This window comes from Pelobates fuscus, chromosome 1, assembly GCF_036172605.1.
Source record: "Pelobates fuscus isolate aPelFus1 chromosome 1, aPelFus1.pri, whole genome shotgun sequence".
NCBI lineage: Eukaryota > Metazoa > Chordata > Amphibia > Anura > Pelobatidae > Pelobates > Pelobates fuscus.
This window is the reverse complement of record NC_086317.1, coordinates 97,226,703-97,246,936: the sequence shown is the minus strand read 5'-3', so window position 1 is coordinate 97,246,936 and position 20,234 is coordinate 97,226,703. Positions and strand designations below refer to the sequence as shown.

Sequence of the window (20,234 nt, the reverse complement as noted above, 5' to 3'; positions counted from 1 at the left end):
TCTGGACTTTTGGCCTGGGTTGGCAGGCAGGTCCCTCAAATTGCAATCATTAAAATTACTTAATTAGGTAAAAATATTACATAAATATGCACGTAGAATTTTAATATATATACATATTTATATATTTGACGTCTACGTGTATATTTATGAAATTATTAATGTAATTTTGTATGTGGACATATGTATATTTCGTATTATTTTTATTTATTTATTTATACATAGATATATATATCATTACATTCTAAGTGTATTTTGATATAAATATATATATATCAATATCAAAATACTGTTAGAATAAAATTGAATATATATATATAATTTTTTTTTAATTATTAAAAATTATTTTTATTTTTTGTTATTTATTTTTATTAACATATTATTTGTATTTTATAATAATATATATATACCATATATATAGTTATTATATATATTGTATATATTTGTGTGTAATTTAAATATAAGTGTATTTTTATATTAATATACGTATATATAAATATAAAAATACACTTAGTGTGACATTATATATATGATACATATACATATATTATATATATAGATATAATACATGTATATATATCATATATATATATACACATATTATAATTTTTTTTACACTGATTGTTTTTTTTTTTAACTTTATTTCTGATTTTTCACTTGCAGGGAGACTGCCTGTCAGCACAGACAGTCCCCCTGCAGGCAGATACAAAGACCCCTATTGCGGTCATGTGATCGAGTGATCACATGGCCGTGGGGTCCTGATCTGCCGAGGGGGGACTGCCCGGGCAGACAGGCAGTCCCCCTGGACCGGGAGGAGAGCTGATCGCCGCCGTGGGACCGACGGCGATCAGGTAAGTAGCCCAAAACCGTTATGACGGTTCAGGACCGTCAGCGGTCCAAACGCACGTTTTACCGCTGACGGTCCTGAACCGTCAGCGGTCCTGAAGGGGTTAAGGAAAGTGAAACATGACATGTAACCTTGACTAGTGGTTAGTGGTAGGCAAGGGATCAGAATCACATTTTTACAGGGAAGAGGGACAGAAAACGAATGACAGCTGTGTCTGAGGCTCAATTACTTAAATTACTACAAGATACAAAATACCAATTGAAATAGGTGACAGCTGCTAAGAGGGATACAAACTGTATCTAACCAATGAGTTAACAACTATCCCTTATAATGACAGTATGTTTAGTTGTATGAAATTAAAAGGTACATTTCTCTAAAGACTGTCTAAGGTCAAAGAGAATTACAAACATATAATGTAATAAAAATAGCACATAAGTGGTGACAAACTACGCAGGTGCTTACAAACTGATTAGTGTAATTTTGTATCCATCTTAGTTAACCGTCAATGCCCTCTACTCGTAGTGCAAAAAGACCCTTCTGTCACTTATGGTCACTTACCTGGGTCCAGCGCCAATGTCCCTTGGCGCTGGCTCGGGTCTGTCTTCGCTCCTCCACCGCGGTCGCATTAGGATTTCCACATGGGAAAGCATTACAGAGTACTTTCCTGAGGGCTTTTGGGTGACTCTGGACGTCCCCATACATAGCGTGAGGATGTCCAGCAGACTAACGACATGGAAGTCCCTTTAGTGGCTACCAATGTAAAGATTATATTCTGATCATTTGCCTCCTGTTACCCACTAGTCAAGGTTACACGTACTGTTTCAGTTTTCTCACGAAGAGGTGTATTCATTTGCTTTTTTAAGTTTATTTTTCCTTTTATTATTTGTAGCTGTGGTAGTGACAAAGAATTAAAATGTTTTTTTTTTTTATTAGGGTTTTTCCAAATCTTTAGGACTACATATTATTTATTAAATTATTACATTATTTATGTTCTTTTTTTTATTTGTATCGGTGGTTATTTGTTAAGGATTAAATACAGGATTACAATTTGTTTTTGTTTTTTATATTGTTGATGTCCCAAATCTTTTTCCCGTTTTCTCCTGAAACCTTGTAGTTCCAAAATTCTGTTGGGTAAAATAGATATTGCAAGATGCTACGATTATCTATTATTTGACATCTGCATCACTGGACTTAACCCCTTAAGGACCAAACTTCTTGAATAAAAGGGAATTATGACATGTCACACATGTCGTGTGTCCTTAAGGGATTAAAGTGCCTTGCAAAAGTATTCACTCCCCTTGGCATTTTTCATGTTTTGTTGCCTCAAAAACTGGAATTAACATGGATTGTTTGAGAATTTGCATAATTTAATTTACAGAACATGTCCACAACTTTGAAGATTTGTTTTTATATATATTTGTGAAGCAAACAACAAATAGGACAAAATAACAGAAAAAGTAAATGTGCATAACTATTCACCCCCCTAAAGTTAGTACTTTGTAGAGCCACCATTTGCGGCAATAGCAGCTCTAAGTCGCATTGGATAAGTCTCTATTAGCTTGCCACATCTTACCACTGGGAATTTTGCCAATTCCTCCTTGCAAAACTGCTCCAGCTCCTTCAAGTTGGATGGTTTGCACTTGTGAACAGCAATCTTTAAGTCTATTGGATTGAGGTCTGGGCTTTGACTAGGCCATGCCAACACATTTACATGTTTACCCTTAAACCACTCAAGTGTTGCTTTAGCAGTGTATTTGGGGTCATTGTCCTGCCTGAAGGTGAACCTCCATCCTAGCCTCAAATCACGCACAGAGTGGTACATATTTTGCTCAAGAATATCCCTGTATTTAGCACCATCCATCTTTCCCTCAACTCTGACCAGTTTCCCAGTCCCGGCTGCTGAAAAACATCCCTGCTCCTGTTTCACTGTGGGGATGGTGTTCTTTGGGTGATGTGATATGTTAGGTTTGCACCAGACATAGCATTTTCTTTGATGGCCGAAAAGTTCCTTTTTAGTCTCATCAGACCAGAGCATCTTCCTCAATACATTTTGGGAGTCTCCCACATGCCTTTTGGCAAACTCAAAACGTGCCATTTTGTTTTTTGCTGAAAGTAATGGCTTTCTTCTGGCCACTCTGCCATAAAGCCCAGCTCTATGGAGCGTACGGCTTATTGTTGTCCTATGTACAGATACATCAGTCTCTGCTGTGGAACTCTGCAGCTCCTCCAGGGTTACCTTAGGTCTCTGTGCTGCCTCTCTGATTAATGCCCTCCTTGCCCGGTCTGTAAGTTTTGGTGGGTGGCCGTCTCTTGGCAGGTTTGCTGTTGTGCCATGTTCTTTCCATTTGGTTATGATATATTTGATGGTGCTCCTGGGGATCATCAAAGAATTGGCTATTTTTTTATAACCCAACCCTGACTTGTACTTCTCAACAACATCGTCCCTTACTTGTTTGGAGAGTTCTTTGGTCTTCATGGCAGTGTTTGGTTAGTGGTGCCTCTTGCTTAAGTGTTGCAGCCTCTGGGGCCTTTCAAAAAAGATGTGTATATGTAATGACAGATCATGTGACACTTAGATTTCCCACAGGTGGACATCATTTCACTAATTATGTGACTTCAGAAGGTAATTGGTTGCACCAGAGCTTTTTATGGGCTTCCTAACAAAGGGGGTGAATACATACGCACATGCCAATTTTCTGCTTTCTATTTCTGAAAAATAGTTTTATGTATATATATTCCTTATTTCACTTCATCAACTTAGACTATTGTGTTCTGATCCATCACATAAAATTCAGATTAATAAAGCATTTCATTTAAGGCTGTAATGTAACAAATTGGTAAAAAGTCGAGGGGAGTGAATACTTTTGCAAGGCACTGTATATGGCTACAATTTCAGCTTCATCTTTTGGATGAAGTAATTGTAATGTCTGGAGGTCCTGGGCGCCATCTTACTTTATGGGCTAAACCAGCTGAAAACTTGTTGTCCCAATGCCCATCTGCTCGGCCTCTTTGCCGCCTCCTCTACCCCAAGCACTAATATGGAAGATTTTCTTTTGGTCGCTTATGATAAACAGACAGTGTCAGCTGGTGCTCTCGGCTTATCACTGGCTTCCAAAGCTCTTCAAATTAGATGTTCCATATTTTGTTAGATAGATTTGTTATTGTTTAGAAGATCATCACCAATTGTGTCAATTGCATCAATTAATGTTTATAAACTGATCATTTTTAGAATATTGTGCTTTTTATGACTACATTTCATCATTTATATTGTATATTAGGATCATTTAGTGAACATATTGATCTGTGTGAAGGTTTATATCCTGGGAGAATAGTGATCTGCGAAAGAATACTATGCTGCTTGTTACAAAATATATATTAATGTGGTACCTAAAATGTAATTAGAAAGTATCATACAGCTTTAAATAGTGTTTCAATTCTTGGTGTACACATTTTATTTTTTTGTACTGAATTTGCATCACCCCCATTAGTCTTCCTCCTCATATAAAAAATTTGTTGTAATTTATTTAAATGCTGTTATACGAATGTGCTTATGGAAGTATTCATCACTTATTATTCTATATTTTTGTGCTGCTTTTATCCTTTTTATGGAGTCTTGCAATGATTTCCTTGAGGTCAATGGAGAGATTGTTTAGTTACATTTCTCCTCTGTGAAGATACTAGGAGTTTAACCAAATTCATCATTGTATTTGGGTTTGGCTAAAAGAGGACAGTGTATAAACATTTGTGGTTTTGAATATACTGTTGACTTGTTCAGGTTTTTGGGAAGTTGCCATTTAGTGATGTGGCCTCTTTTTTCTAAATTTGGATGGTGTGTTTTAACAGTGCCTACACACCTTTAAATAGATGTGTTCACCTTCACCTTGTAACCTGTGACTAAGTGTGGGTGTATAACATAAAACACGAAAGGAGGTGTAGGTGTCCATGGAATGCCAAGTTTGGTCTCCTGATCTTGAGTCTGGATATGCAACAATAACGTAAAAGGTTTTATTTTTGAGCCACACCATCGTTTTGAGCCACGCCACCGTTTTATGGTTGGAATCTCTTGGACCCATTTCGATGGCACCTCCTATTGAGCTGCCCTGCCTTTAAATGCCCAGGCCAAATTTTAGTGTTTTTTTTTTTAACAAATCCAGCCTTTTAACTCACTATTGCTTTGACCTGAAGAAATTGTCATCTCTGGGAACTCAAAGACATGAGCGATGAGCGGTGTAGACCTATTTCCCTCAATTTTGCCACAGGAATTAATGAGAGAATGCAGCCTGGTTTGCTTTCTTTCTTATAAAGAATAAGAGCTTTAATGAGATCACAAAGAACTGACAGAAATCAAACCAGGCGTCCCGGGTGAATGCATTCCTGTCTCCGTGAGACCTTCTTCATTCTCTCAGCCTGCTGTACTCTACCTCCCCCAAACCCACGGCAAAGAAAACACAATTTAAAAAAGAAAAAAAATATTAAAAAACATATTTTTATGGTCTAAAGAAAAAAAAATATGGGTGTAAAACTATAAAATTACTTCGTTTTTTTCCAGTAAATTAACCTATATAATTGTTAGGCTGCGGTACTATGTCAAATGCTTTATATGACTATGACTTGAACAACCGTAATGTATATACAATAGACTATGCCAAAAACTGGCCTTTGTTTAAAAACGTATTAAAACACAGTACATACATAGTATTGTTTTAAGTAGGTAGGGTAGATTAATAAGTATTGCTTAGAAAATATTGCATGGTAATAAAAATAAATCTGAACAACTCGGGAAAGAAAACACACCCATTGCCACACTAAACATTGGAATGTGGATGTAAGCACAATTCTTTGTGCAATCCATTTTAAGTACCTAGACGAAATTATATGGCCCTGCTTTACGGTTCATTTTAATTATATTTGTATCAAAAGTCCAATAATTTAGTTTTATTTTGGATTTCTTGTGCATCGTTTTTGGTGTACTCCTACAGATTTTAGGTTATTGTTAAGTATGTGGATATAGTTTTTTTAATAAGAAAGATAAACATGATGCCAATAAAATGCTAATGTGTAATGCAACACAACACATGGAACTATTCACCCGTAAAATAAGAGAGATTAAGTCATTTCTCCGATGGGTGCGGCCAGTGTGAAATATCTGGAATTAAAAAAACAAAAGAGCTCACTAGTATTGAATATTGTTGAAACTGACTTCCCAGAGCTTATGTTTGCAAATAATTGTGCAATATCTTCATCTGGTTAGCTGCATATTATATCCATGGACATTTTGTTATAATTGTATCAAGCTAATCCTGGCGGATTGCAAACGTTTGGGGAAAGTAGAATTTTTGCAAGAGTCTCCAGGTGGGAAACAGAGGAGGTCATGGTAGAAATTTGAAATTGTGACCAAGGAATAAATAAGGTCATAGTCAGAGTCTGGAACAGGCACCTGGTAACATAAATGAGATAACAGACAACAAATATCATAAATAAAGTCACAGGTCAGCATGCACAAGAACTGCCATAAACAATAGTATAGTCTGGGAGTAACTTCCACCCTCAGGGTAGTAATAAAGGGTTAGTTTACATGATTAGAAAAGTAAAGTTTAAAGAGAGTAGAATGTCTATTAAATAGAGGTCGAACCACAATGACTTTGCAAGAGATTTGCACAATGTCATGGGAGAAAATCTCCAAGTTGCCTATTCACTACAGGCCAGTCAGTCACCGAATGCAACCAACTCTTACAGGCGGAGTCGTTTTATGTGTAATTAGAAAATTTAAAAATAGATTTATTACAAAACTAGCAAGTGATTTATTAACTGCGCTTCACACTGGAAGCTGGATCCATTGTTCTGGTTAGATATTTCAGGCTAAATGGACTAGATGTTCTCCCCAGAAAAACAAGCAAAGGGACAAACAAACACACAGAGTTGTTAATTAAAGTGAGCATTCAAAATGAGTTTCAAATTTAAAGGAACCATATAGTGTTAGGAAAACAAAAACCTGTAATTCTGACGCTATATTGCCTTAATTAGAATCGGGGCTCAATTTTGATTTATGCTCCATGTGTGCAATAAAAATGAGCAAAAAAGGTTTAACTTACATTTTTTTCAGTCCCAACACTTCTTCAGTGCTGCTGCGCATTTCACCTTCGGTGACATCATTGCAGAGGCATGGCTTCCTTATTGATCATCCAATTCGCCTTATACAGAAACATGGGAGACAATATGTGTCTGCACTGCGACTGCTCCATGCCCATCCACTAAACAATGACAAAATACATTCTGCAGTTACATTGGCTCTCAGGTCCAGGACACTCTTACATACAGTAATATAATCCATCCCCTGTCTTTGGAGATAATTGAGTCAAGCACTATACTAAACTCAATTATCTCCGAACACAAAAAACACGAATTTTCATAAAACCCAGAAAGTACCCCAAACTGCATGGAAACCCCACAAAAGTTATATCCCCTGATAGCCCTGATTTGGGGGACCAACATATTCTAAAATCACCCAGATCAGTTCAGGAGTTCGGGCGTTCCATGGAAGTCTTAATTTGACCAACCGCACACGAGGCTCCTGCCCAGAAATTGTTCCATGAAATTAAGCTGTGCAGCCGGTCTATTTCAAAAAGTTTAAAAACCGAACAAATCCACGAACGGTTCCCCTGTCTCATAGGTAGCATTTTTTCCCCTAGTTTGTGGGCACAAACCTACTGAGTAGCGCTCTCATGGTTGGTCGGTGAAAGGAAGCAGGCGTTTGCAAAGTTGACCGGCAGAAAATTGAGTGTTTGATTTTAGTTCAAGACAGTCGACGACCAAGTCCTGCTGCCTCCTTTCGTGAGAACAAGATGGCCACCATTTTCTCCTGCACATTGCGTTCAGCTATACAAACGGCAGCCACACAGAGAGAGCACTTAATTTGCGGTCTGCTTTATAGTTAATGAGCCAGGGGGATGGTCGGTGTTTGGTAGTTTTATCTACCGAACGAGGAAAATCAAAGGTAATGAAACAAAAGGTGTAGTTTCTTCACAGTGTTTATCTGAGTGCGTGTGTATCTGAATGTATGTGCTAGTGTGTGGGTATCTGTGTATGTATGTGTGAGTGTGTGTGTATCTGAGTGTCAGTGTGCATCTGAGTGTGTGTGCTAGTGTGTGTATCTATATGTCAGTGTGTGTATCTGAGTGTATGTGCCAGTGTGTGTGTCAGTGTGTGTATCTCTATGTCAGTGTGTGTATCTGAGTGTGTATGCTAGTGTCTGTATCTGTATGTCAGTGTGTGTATCTGGGGGATGAGGGGCAGCGCAGTAGCTTGTGAAGTCACCTCCCTAAAATGCATTTTTGCATGTTGGGATGTCTGGTATCAGAGTTTGTGTGTATGTGCCAGTGTGAGTATCAGAGTGTGTGCCTGCCAGTGAGGGTATCTGTGTGTCTGCCTGCCAGTGTGAATATATATGTGTGTGTGTGTGTGTGTGTGTGTGTGCCTGCAAGTGTGGGTATCTGTGTGTGTGCCAGTTTGGGTATATGTGTGTGTGTATCTGTGTGTGTATTTGTGTGTATGTGCCAGTTTGGGTATCAGTGTGTTTATGTACCAGTGTGGGTATCTGTGTGTGTGTGTGTGTGTGTGTGTGTGTGTGTGTGTGTGTGTGTGTGTGTGTGTGTGTGGATTTATGTGTGTGTGTGTGTGGATTTATGTGTGTGTGTGTGACAGTGTGGATATATGTGTGTGGGTATTTGTGTGTATGTTCCCGTGTGGGTATCTGTGTGTGTGCCAGTGTGGGTATATTTGTTGGTATCTGTGTGGGTGTATCTGTGTGGGGATTTGTGTCTATGTGCCAGTGTGGGTATCAGAGTGTGTGTGTGTTAGTGTGGGTATCTGTGTGTATATGCCAGTGTGAGTATCAGAGTGTGTGGATATCAGAGTGTGTGAGTTAGAGTGGGTATCTGTGTGTGTGTGTGCCAGTGTGGGTATCTGTGTGTGTGCCAGTGTGGGTATCTGTGTGGGTATTTGTGTATATGTGCCAGTCTTGGTATCAATGTGTGTGTGCCAGTGTGGATATCTGTGTGTGTGTGTAAGTGCCAGTGTGGGTATCTGTGTGTGTGTAAGTGCCAGTGTGGGTATCTGAGTGTCTGTGTGTGTGTGTATCTGAGTGTTAATAGTGTGTGTAAATAGTTGTGCATTTCTGCGTGTGTATGTATGTGCCAGTGTGGGTATCTGAGTGTATATGTGTGTGTCAAGGTGTATGCATGTGTCTGTGTGTTAATAGTGTGTGTAAATAGTTGTAATATGCTGTGTGTAACTGGGGGGAAAGGGTGGACTGTGTGTGGGGGTATGCATTGGAGTTGCAGCCTCCTCCCTAAAATTAGTTTTGACATGTTGGGATGTCTGTAATCTAGGTTGAAAAAAGACTGAAGTCCATCAAGTCGACGTACAGGAACAGAGAGGTGGAGGGCCTTGCTCAATGAGCTTACATTCCAGAGGGAGTGGGGTATAGTGACACAAATGGTAAAAGTAAGGGAACGAAGTAAGTTCTTAGAAAAGTATTCGCTGAGGGCCTAATAGGTCATTTTTGACAGTTGCAGGAGAGGAGTCATGGAGGGTGGGGGATGAAAACCTGCTAACAATTTCATTGATTTGCCTTCTTGAAGTGAGTTTTCAATGATTTTTTGAATAAGTGGACACTGGGTGAAATTCTTATGGAGGAGGGACGGGAGTTCCACAGAAGAGGTGCAGCCCTGGAAAAGTCTTGGAGGCAAGCGTCAGCGGTGGGAGTACGGACAGAGGATATACGTAGGTCTTTGGCAGAGCGTAGGGGCCTTGACGGGACATACTTGTGTATTAGGGAGGAAAGGAAGGTTGGAGCAGCATTATGTAGGGACTTGTAAGCAAGGACCAGAATTTTAAATTGAGCCCTATATCTAACTGGGAGCCAATGCAGGGACTGACAGAGCGGGGAGGCGTGGGTGGTGCGAGCGGACAGGAAAATTAGCCTTGCCGCCGCATTCATTATAGATTGCAACGGTGCAATCTGGGAACACGTAGGACCACTGAGAAGAGTATTGCAGTAGTCCAGGCGAGAGAGAACAAGAGCACCTTAGCCGCATCCAGGGTTAAATAGGGGCGGATGCGCGCTACGTTTTTGAGATGGAAGCGACAGGATTTGGCGATTGATTGGACATGAGGGGTGAAGGAGAGGTTGGAATCAAAAAGAACACCCAGGCAGCGAGCATTCGAGGTAGAGGTGATGGTAGCGCCGTTGACTTGGAGGGAGACAGACACGGAAGTAGTAACACTTGAGGGAGGAAAGATCAGAAGTTCTGTTTTGGACAGGTTGAGTTTAAGGAAGTGAGCAGCCATCCATTTGGAAATTGAAGAGAGGCAGTCAGAGACACGAGTCAAGATGGGCGGAGAGAGATCAGGAGAGGACAGGTAGATTTGCATGTCATCTGCATATAAATGATAATGGAAGCCAAATGAGCTGATGAGTTTACCAATTTCTCCTTGAATCAACAACCTGTTCACATACATATTAATTATATCCTTAACATTCTGTTTTTGCAAATACAGCATCCAAGCCTTTCTTTAAAAATATCAATTGAATCACTTGGTTGTTGCACAGTAAGTGCCTCTAGTGGCTTTCTGCAGCTTTGTATTCTTAACAATATAGCATTTCTTTAACCCCTTAAGGACACATGACATGTGTGACATGTCATGATTCCCTTTTATTCCAGAAGTTTGGTCCTTAAAGGGTTAAATACAGAAAATAAGACCCAGTTGTGCTTTTTTTGCAGGGAGAAATCAAATAATGAATTAGGAGACAAATAAAAAAACAGTAGAATAACATAAAAAGATAATTTCCACTAAAAGTAGTATTTACTAAAGTGAGAATTCAAGGTGAATTTCAAATTTAAAGTCAAAATAGTCAAACTGTAAAAATTCTCTAATCAAACTATGCTTTTAAGTTCAGCTATACAGGCCTTAAATGAGAAATTCTCAATTTATGAGGTAACCCAGTGAAATATTTTACTCTGTTGAAGTAGCATGATATGCACAAACAAAACTTAAAAGTGTCCTTTTAGTTTTATTCTTCTGTTACGTGACCCATGAAGTACAGTTCTCTCAACATATGTTCAGTGAATCATTCCGAGCTGTAGCACCCTTCATAAAACTTATTTTATAACAAAGTAACTGAATTTGGCTGAATTATAAGACAAATGGAAACACAGATATATTTTATAAGGATGTTTAATGACAGCAGATATTTTGTTTTTAGAACTTTCCTGGGTTTAAAAGCAAGCAATAATTTTTACCATTCAACCGTTAGAAGCAAGTTGGAATGAAATAGGTTCACTGATATTAGAAACTTTGGCTTATATATGATACCATGTCCTTCTATGATGGGCAACATGAGGCCTATCCTTTAAAAAATTAACTATTCTATTTATATCTGCTCATTGCATGCCGTCCACAGGTCCCAATTTCGCTGGGGCCATCAATGATTTCATCTGTCCGGTCCCGATTTTGACATGCACCTTTCCTGAGCAACTGCCCTGATTTCTGTGTGAGACTGCCCAATTTTGAGTGTTGCCAGAGATGCAGATGAGGTCATAGGCAGTCCCAGATTCCTGCCCGATTGCACACCTTCCAGAGGCAGTCATCTCACAATTCTAAAACCCTCTCCAGCATTCTGAACATGATAGTTGGATGACTAAGCACTTATTCCTATTATTAGTTAGGATAAGGGTCAGAGGACTGTCCACTTAGATAGCAGACAAGATAAACAAGATAATGAGGACTAGAATTACCAGACAATCTTAGGATTCCATTTTACACAAATAACTACGTAAATGGTTATACCTCAGTACTTGGGGTGACGTTTTGGGGAGAACTCATGCCACTGGGCTCTTCCAGTTAAATAGAGTGTTCAGGGGCCACCATTTTGTTTTTATTTCCCAGCATCCACCTGCTTGGTGCATAATTGATGGACAAAGTAGACTGCCACAGCCAGAGCCACCGTATTCTTATAGTATTATGAAAGTTTCAGGCACAATGTTAAATTTTTTGTAACTCCTTCGCTTCTGTTCACTGAGTGTGTGAGGGAGTCTGTCATGGCTCCATCTAGTTATTAAGAGAGTCTAGTGATAAATTAGATGATGAATTCAGCTTGCAGCTAAAGAGGATGGGCAAATACATGGCAAACATTTCCCCTTACAAACAAATTCTGGGTTGGAATTTACAATTTACAAACCAAATAAAGTATGTATTTCTCACAGAAAAAAAAACCCCAAAAACAAAATATCTTTGAAAGTTTTGTTGAAATAAAATCAAGCAGAAATTATAAAATAAAATCAGCATTAAAGGGAAATTCTCAGCAGTAAAAGGGATACAGTTTATATAAGCAGGCCCTGCAGGCTGTGTATATATCATTTTAATAAATGCATTCTGTACATGTCACTATACTATGACATGGCTTTCTGTGAGCTGGAAAGGTATAGAACATTTTGTGATGAAGGGGTTGGAAGTAAACAGTAGTACAATGTGACATAGACAGCTCTAATGAACATTGGTTGTTTACCATGCAAACAGTGTTTTACAGGTGTGGTGTGTTTAACCTTTTCTTTATATTTACCGAAGCTTCAATAACTGCTCAGGTACACCCGTCCATATATGGGTGCTACACACCTGACAGGTCCCTCGTCAGATTAATTAAAAAGAACATTTTGCACTGTTATTAGATAAAAAAAAAAAAAAAAATTCTAGCTTTGGAAATAGAAGATGTGAATCTATTGAAACTACATATTAGTAAATTACTTGGACTTACACTGTACTCTTAATAAAAAAGTGTAGCTCTCCTCTGGGGCAGATGGCTGTGTATACATTGGCCATGGGGACAGAGGAAAGAATGCTATCTAGGATTTGACTCAAGCTAAACAAAAAACGGCTCCAGAGACAAAGTGGGAAGTGAGATAATCTCTAGCCTTTTCCATCTGGCAAGATAAGAATGGGCATCAATGGAGAAGATTCTTTTGTGTAGCTTCTGGTTGGAGAAGTGCTGGTTAGTGTGAATACTGACATTTAACCCTTTTTTAATTAATACCCACTGTGTGCATGATGGATGGTGCTGGAACTAAATTCATATTTACAAACACACAATAGCTATAAGGGACCTGGCCCTATAGATCCTGCTGACTACAATTCCCATCATGCTCTATCAATGGATAGCTGGCTGAGAGTTACTAGACAAAATCAGATTTTTCAACAATTTTCACAGTAAATGCCAACCCTTTTTCAACATTAAACACCAATATAAACTTTGTAGACCCTATTTATCAAAGTGAAAGAAGTGCTATTCTTAGACAAAATGGTACAAATTGTCAGGTAGTCTTGCATTGTGCCATTTCCTTATATAGCGTTTCGCCTTAAAATAGCACCTATAAATATCTTGATTAATATGTGCCGACATTACGTAATATTATTTATATATATATAGCACTAATTAATAGGCGATCTTTGCCATTCATGTTAGGGACTATATTGCATGTTGCTTTGTCAGCATTTTGGTTGTAAGTGCATTGTGGGAGATGCAGTCCACAACCCCTAGCGTGCTGAAAGGTTGCCTACCCCTTGCCTGTAAGGTACAGCACCCCATAGTGAGAAACCGCAGTCGGTAGATGGTTAATCTTAACACCCCAAATATTAGTGAAGTAATTTGCAAAGCTCTGCAGAACAAGTTGGTGCTATATAAATGCCAAAAATAAAATAATTTAAAAATGACATGTCCCATGATGCTCAGCAAGAGTCAAAGCCTCCCAAATTACCCCCTCTTCTTTGCTGCAAACTGCAACTGCTTCTGTTACTCCTCAATCAAATACACATACAAATCATGTCTCTGTTTTTCTCTATCAAACAATCCTTTAACTGTATCCTTTTATCATTGACCTTTTAATAGGGTGATAGAACATGACAGATCATATAATAATAACCTGTCTGCTGCTTTAAGGCTTAATTAACTATTTCCACTCTGGATTAACTTTTCTGTGCAAGTTTCTCGCCCTATGACTTCAGCCAGATCCAGCACTCAGTTAGTTAATCTCACTGAGCCGCCTCACAGGCCCTCCGGCCCCGCCCCCTGAGTCTTGATTGGCCCTTCTCTCCCATGGCCCTGACTCATGCTGCACAGTGCACAGGCTGAGCAGTGGTTTGAAATGAAGTGGAAGGGGACAGATGCTTCTTCCTGCTCCTAACTTCTTATAGGCTGGGAGGGAGGACAGGGTCCTTACAAACTTTATATTGTCCTGACAAAGTCTATAGAAAGAGAAAAGGAGGGCAGAGATCTCAAAGTGGAAAACAGCTGATGGATTGTTTCTTTCCCTAACCCCAGTTTACAGAACTCTGAATATACTTTGTTGCAATTTGCTTTAGCTGTATGGATTATGGGATTCTAATCATGACTGAGGTAAGGAGCTTGTAAGAACTGCTTGCTGATACAGAAGATCTGACAATCTACTAATAGAGGAAACTCTGTGATACCCTGACATGTGAGCCCAGACTGTGGCTCTAAGTCAGTGCCAGGGATATTTATTATTCATTAACTGGGGAATCTGATGGTCCCAACTTTTATTCTCAGGACATAAGTGATCAATGACTTGGGGTGAGAGAGTGTGTGTGTGTGTGTGTGTGTGTATGTGTGTGCGTGTCCCCCCCACCCCTTATTTAAATGAGACCTCCCTTGGATGAGGATAAGGATTCATTGTATAGTACTGTTTTCTCGGCTCTGAGATTATGCTAATTAATCTTTGTCATTTACAATGGTTGAGATGTGGGCATCACGTGCTGAGTTAACCATATGACTGCTGGACTGCTGTTAGTGTAACAAGGGGCTCTTAGGTACTCAACCCTCCTTGGTTTTGAATAGGTTTGAAAATGCTTCACAATAATTTGTCCCCTTGGGAAAAGTGCAATAACATATTTAGAAGAATCCGTTTGTATAGTATTGGTCACGCTAACCATCGGTAAAAAATATATTCGTGTCAGAAATTTTAACATTATATTGTAACAATAAGGGAAATGTCAATTCTACAAATTAGATGTAAATTATATATGTAGTTAGATACACACACACACACACACACACACACACACACACACACACACACACACACACACACACACACACACACACACACACACACACACACACACACACACACACACACACACACACACACACACACACACACACACACACACACACACGTGCGTTTTGTGGTATCTGTATTTTCTGCACGACTAGCATTAAAAAAAAAAACAGTTGTAAAACACACCAACAAAAACCCAGTTTACTAACTTTTGTTGTTTTTCCAGGCAGTTCATAAACCCTAATGGCATACATTTTCTTAATTACATTTTTTTTTCTAATCCCACTGACATGGGTGATTTTTGTGTAAATAAAGAATTCATCTAAAATATTATATTAGATGCTTAGTCCCTGAGCATCTACCCTAAAGTAACCGAGCACTTTGTATGGGCTGTGAGCATGCTTTCACCGATTAGGTGGGGAATAGAGAAGCTGTGTAGCTATGGGAACCTTTGCTGTAGGTTTGTGGGAACAGAGGAGATGCAGTCAGTGGACAATGGCTAGTTTGTTAACATAGTTGTGGTTATGATTAGCATGTATGGGCAAGAAAACATGGGGATTTAATGTAGCAAAGCCGGCACTGAATAGCATGCTTTCTGCATTGCTCTGTCAGAACTTAATAAGGTACATCTGCAAAAATAGTATGAGGATAATGCAATGCTGCACACTTCTGTTAACGATGCTTTCGTAGTCTTATAACAAATTAATCTCAATAACAGTGACAAGCATACAATGGTGACAACCTATGTGCAGCACTGTGTAAGTGGAGGGATGAGTCCCTTTCATTAAATTGAGAACTAAGGGGGGTTATGTTAACAGACAATTCTGAACACAAGCAGAGTGACCAGCGAACATTCTATTGGTTTCCATGGTGACTGCTCCCCTTTTAAACCTTGTTAATATTTTGTGATTACAGCCAGGTCATGTGTTTTACCCCTGTGATCTTAGACTGTAAACTCGTTTGGCTACGAAAGTTTTAGGATGTAACGGTTTGATTGCCTTTTTTGACTGTGTAATGCAATATTTTGGTACTTAAAGGGTTAAACAATATGCCCTTATCCATTTAGTTTTTCCAGCAAACTAATACGATCTAATACATTCTAGACATGGCTAGAACTGGACATGGGTGGGTCTGTGAGTTGCAAACAAAATCTGTAGATAATGACAAAGGAAGATAAGTGACCTGGTAGTGACAAAGGCTATCTCACTGAAGAGGGATTAGTTTTAGAGCAAGGTGACCTTGAGGGAACCTATATGTCTTCCTATTCTCTAGACTGCAGCAATTAAATTGTAGGACAGGGTGATAGTATCTGATATTGTAGTGGTCTGACCTAGTGCTCTTACTGTCAGAGATTCATGTTTTCAGCTTAATAAATTAATTGCAACTACCTACCTGTAGAGGTCAGGCTTGAGGTACATAAAAAGCACCATGATAGAGATATATTGTGTACCACTTTCTCTTTTCATGTAGATATCATTATTTAACTAACATTTAAATATATAGCCCGTATAAAACTTAATCGATGGTATTTAATGAAAATAATACAGATCTGACAAAAATGGTCTTAAAGGAACACTCTTACATTAAAATATATTTATTTGTAATGTTAGATTGTTCCTTAATGTCCTAAAATTACTCTCTGCTTTGTTTTATAAAGAAAGGTAAAAGTACCATAAATCTACCTGTAAGCCAGCACCGGGGCTGTCTCCTCGGTGCAGCTGCTCTGCCTCCAGTTATGATGACTTTTGTCACACTCAGTGGCAAAGGCGGATGCACGACAATTGCTGCTCTGCCAATCCAATACTTCCCATAGATAAATGCTGGATCCAGTGTAATTATCCAGTTAGCATAGATAAATATGAAGCATGTTCAGCGTCATCATGCTTTGCATGATGACACTAAACATGAAGACCTTCATAAAATCAGAGGTCTTCAAGTTCGACAGTTTCTAGAGGCATGTTCTTGGACAAATCCACAAATGTTTAGATAAAAAGTGGCAGTAGCAGTGCACGAAAACCAATTTTGATAAATGTTTTTTTTGTGTGCTTATGTTGTCCATTTATCAGCTGGACTCCATTCTGCTGCAGATTAACAATATCGATAGTGCACTTTTTATTAAAAAATATACTGTGCATTTCTATAACTGCTTTAAAAGTGTCTTGTTATGATATGTTATGATATGTCATTATATTTAGGAATATACGAATTAAATAGTGAATTGTGCATTAACAAACAATTTACTGGAGAAAAGTCTGAATAAAAGTGATGAAAAAAATCTCCAAAGTTAATCGTTTACATTTTTTGTCTCTGCTAATTTCATGATTGTGATTGCCACATCATCAAAACTCATTGTTTAGAAGAGAAGCCCCTCCATTTATCTGCTGCTTTTGAGCTTCACATTGTAAGATATGTGTGGTTAAAGTCTACAAAGGAGATTTATTGTCGTGTCATATGCGAAATATGATAGAAGGTTCTAAAAATGGCGCAATTACTACGGAAGCTACCAGATCCAGGATGGGCTTTCTATCGGTGATCATTCCATTTTTACAGCTTTGCATATTTTAGAACAGGACACTTGGATAAATATCCCCCTATGTTTCAATAAACCAGTATACAAAATTGTACACTTCTAGTATGGCCAAATCTCAATAGAGAAGGGTGTGTTTATTTGTGTGATCATTTTAATTAAGTAGTTGCGGCCTGTTAGGCACATAGAGACTCTCTTTCTACTTGAGGAATGTAGAGAATAGAACATAGTAATGGAGTAAAGAGTGTATAGAAAGACATACTTAGATAATTTACTTTACAATTACAAGGTTCGGTTTCTTCTTTCTGTTAAATTATTATACTCCGATTTAATCAGCTCTAATAATTATCAGTATTTTTAGAATATTGGCATTCTTCCCCCAATATTGACTTGTGAGTAGGAATTGGGTAAAACAAAACAAATCCATACCCTAATGATAAGTCACGTGGACCATATCTGAAGTCAATACTTTGTGTTTTATGTAGGCTGGCATTAGGGCTAAAATCTAAAATTGGTGCAAACAGGAATGTTACCATGGTAATTGCTCCCATAATTGCTTTTCATGTATAACTCACTGTGATGTTTTTTCATTACCTGTGAGTACATTCGCTGCTGTCGTGTCCTTGACAATATGTTTATTAGCTTGTTTCTACATTTTTTCAATATTTTTTCAATTCTATTGACAAGGTGAAGTACATAGTATGACTCGTTTACGTATTAACTCTTCCCATAGCTTTGTGTTAGTAACTGTCAATAGATGAAAATGAAATTGTGCAAATTAGTATGTTTTCTCCATCTGGTGGAAAAATAAGATTTGGATCATTTCCTTTGCTAATTTCCAGAACAATGGGATAGAAAACCCATCCATTGTTGCTGTTACAATGTTGTTGGCACAAAGGACAGAGAACATGAAATATACATTTTCATTCAAGGGCAAGAATAATAAATCATGTTCAAAATCTCTGTAAAAACGGAAACATTTAATTCAGTGTATTTTGTGATACAGCTGACTGCTGCTATTGTGTGTGATTGTAACACTTTATGAGTTGTGTGAATTTTACATCCCTTTCCCAAGCAGCTTCATTGTTATAAAGCAAGTTGTATACTTTTTTTTTTTTTGCTTAACACAGTTCTTCAAATAATTCTTAGTTTTATTGTTTTTTTTCCCCCCGAAATGTTAGGATCTCAATTTATTTTGTAACTGTAGGGATTGTGTTGTTTTTTTTTCTGAAGGCCTAATAAGGCAAAGACAGAATTATAATCTTTTCAAGTGCTTAAAGGGATACTAAGTTTAATTCCTAGCACTATAGCCCCCTAAGGCCCATTTCCCTCGTGGCCACAACTCCCCTGCAGTGTAAGGGTTAATAAACCCTTACTGTACTAACCCTATTTCAGCGCCGATGTCCCTTGGTGCTGGGTTAGCACTCCTTCCTCTCCCAACATCATCAAAAGTTGCCTAACCACAAGGAAGTGCCTCTAGTGTCTGATTGACAGCCTTCAGAGGCAGTCTTAACCTTGCAAGGTAAGTATTGCAGTTTCTCAGACACTGTAATAATTGTGAATGCAGTGTTAAGGGTACAGGGCTACTGCACCCAGACCTCTTCAATGAGCTAAAGTGGTCTGGGCACCTATAATGTCCCTTTAAAGGGAAACTATTGGATGAATGTACTCATTCATTTTTAATGCTTTACAAGACAATGGGAAAATTCCCACCTGCATTATTGTTTAATGGGTTTGGCAGCATCTAAAGGCAACCCATCTGCAGGCTGAAATAGACCTCCAATCAGGAGCACCTCATCCTTATCAGTGGCAATAATTCGTATCCCATATTCCACTGTACAACAAGGGTTTTCAGTATAAGTAAGTTTATTTATAGCTTATGGCCTCTCAGAGTAACTTTTAGCTCACTCAACCTGTCACTCACTCTCTCTTAAAGGGCCAAACTCTTTTACCTTCCAATTCTGCTACTTTCCCACCCTGTTGCTTGGTTTCCACCCCACCCATTGTGTTTTTATACCCCACCTCCTCTAGACTGTAAGCCCTCTTGAAAGGCTCCTCATTAACCAATTGTCTGGTAACATTTTGTAATTGTCTAATTTAGTGTTAAATCTCCCCCTCCGCCCCCTATATAAATGCCAATATTAATAATAATAATAATAATATTCCCAAAGAAAAGTTCCTTCCATTGGTTAGGAGAGTGAAACGGTTCTACAAACTAAACAGCTATAGTGCTACTGCTAATTTATTTTACACATACCTTGATTCCCTATGTAACGAGTGATACTTCCAAAATTGCAGACACGTGTCCGCAGATTGTCCTAACAGAACTACAGCAGAATGCGCCTAAAAAAAATGACTTTGGCATATTTTAATTGTTATATTAACATATGTGTTTATATTTAAATGGAATGCTAACTATTTATTGCTGATATGTTCACTGGTTAATTTACTACATATTTACTACTGTTTAATTATGGTTACTTTAAAATATGAATTAACACACACATACACACACACACACACTATAATGTTAAACAGTCTTCAGCTTGTTGTGTTTAAACCATATTGATGTGCTTTCTGTATGCACCAAGAACAGGTAAACAGCATGACATTTGGGATTTTGTCCTAAAGCTATGAACAGTGTTTTCTTCGTGTAGTTTAATGTTCAAATTAGTCAAGGATTTGCTGTAATTTATACAGAGAGAATACATTACATGGTATCTTACTGTGCTGG

At 38.3% G+C, this 20,234-nt stretch overlaps 1 protein-coding gene across 2 annotated transcripts in view; it reads left to right on the top strand.

Annotated features, from left to right (window-relative positions):
* Positions 1–20,234, top strand: part of MID1 (midline 1) — a 410,087-nt gene that overhangs the window by 237,104 nt on the left and 152,749 nt on the right. Inside the window, exon 1 of one of the 2 annotated variants that reach the window (XM_063450099.1) lies at positions 14,054–14,291. The exons of the other annotated variant lie outside the window; for it this stretch is intronic. The gene's annotated coding sequence lies outside the window, so the exon portion shown is untranslated. Of the gene's footprint in view, positions 1–14,053; positions 14,292–20,234 lie in introns of those variants that run through there. 2 annotated transcript variants of the gene reach the window in all.